Source organism: Cyphomyrmex costatus, unplaced genomic scaffold (genome assembly GCF_001594065.2).
Source record: "Cyphomyrmex costatus isolate MS0001 unplaced genomic scaffold, Ccosl1.0 scaffold1370, whole genome shotgun sequence".
Taxonomy (NCBI): Eukaryota; Metazoa; Arthropoda; class Insecta; order Hymenoptera; family Formicidae; genus Cyphomyrmex; species Cyphomyrmex costatus.
In genome coordinates this window covers 18,183-20,068 of record NW_017275359.1, presented here as the reverse complement: position 1 = coordinate 20,068, position 1,886 = coordinate 18,183, and positions in this window count along the sequence as shown.

Sequence of the window (1,886 nt, the reverse complement as noted above, 5' to 3'; positions counted from 1 at the left end):
TGATATGTATCATTTGTATAAAATATTTGATATCAATAGTCGGCGCCAAGTTTTTCTACCTTATTACTTACTTAATTTTAATGATATTTATCATTTATATACAAGATTTGATATTAACAGTCGGCGCCAAGTTAAATTCTACCAAATTAGAAAGTAAAACACAAGTGGTACCTTTAATCTTTAAGAACCCATATAGTACTATTATTTAAATTCTACTAAATTAAAAAATAAAACTCATGTGGTACTATCTTTATCTTCATACAACCTAATCTTCATACAACCGGGGTGGCCGAAGGCCACGTTATATTACGTTTATTAGTGTATTTGATTATCAGAACAATCACGATATTAATTATTAATTAGAATAATAATTTGTAAACATATATTTATGAAAATATACGTGATTGAAAACTTGTTAACTTACACTCTAAAATCTTGAATCAAATATAGTGTTCTAGGTAAGGGATCAAACTATAATAGTATTTTATATTATTATTGAAAGATAATGAAATGGAAATGAATACGTATATAAAAAATACTATTATACATATTACCATGAAAAATGACTCACATATTATTGAAAGTGCCAGGTTCATCAAAGTAAACATACACCAACAGTTGCCAACTTTACGTCTGACTTGAATACCTCATTGTATGCTAAGGTTTTTTTATCATTTCATTATCTTCCAATAATAAAGATGTATTACGCTAAAGTAGACAATATGGTAAAACAATTTAATAAGAATTCTTTTGAAATTAATATTGATCTTTTGTGATTTATTTTTAGAATATAAAAAACTGTTATTTGATCACATAGAACACTGTATTTGATTCAAGATTTTGGAGTACATGAGAATTCTTTTGAATTAATACTGATTTTATGTGATTCATTTTTGAAATCTAATATATACCTACTGTTACGTCCTGTAGACTCCACGATTCTTTTCTTTCAAAGGATCTTGGTCAGCGTCATGACCAGAGTGAAATTTACGAGAAAGGCCCGAGATTCTTCCAATAATAAAGATGTATTACGCTAAAGTAGACAATATGGTAAAACAATTTAATAAGAATTCTTTTGAAATTAATATTGATCTTTTGTGATTTATTTTTAGAATATAAAAAACTGTTATTTGATCACATAGAACACTGTATTTGATTCAAGATTTTGGAGTACATGAGAATTCTTTTGAATTAATACTGATTTTATGTGATTCATTTTTGAAATCTAAAAAACTGTTATTTCTATTGTTACGTCCTGTAGACTCCACGATTCTTTTCTTTCAAAGGATCTTGGTCAGCGTCATGACCAGAGTGAAATTTACGAGAAGGGCCCGAGCGCGGATATCTGATAATCGAGGCCTAAGTAAACACCACGCGCTGGGAAACTCGTAAATGCCACTCAAAAGAAAAATAAAACGAGGAAAACAACTTGCGTACAAAGGGCTGACGGCGATAAAAATTGCGAAACCACATATTTCTAAGCGGCCATTAGATAACGAACACTCTAAGGTATCATCTGGGAACTCTAAGAAAACTAGCTTAAAAAAAATAACTGGCGCCATGGCCATTGTGCCAAATCGTAAAACTCTTAGAGAATTTCCCACAGCAATGTTCATTTGACATCTAATAAATGAAGCGCGGAAACCGACGACTCTTCTAGTCATATATTTTTTCTACAACAAAGCGCAACGTGGTCCCTACTGTAATTTCCTATGCATAAAACCCTCAAGAAAAATTGTAAATTACTTTATTTTTTTTAACTCCCCGAGAACACGCGAGATCAACCTCGATAGGACTAGCAAAAATCGTAAAATCCTTTATTCTCGGAGCTCTTCCTAGAAGACGCTTGATATCAATATCGATAGGAGTTAAGAAAAATCGTAAAT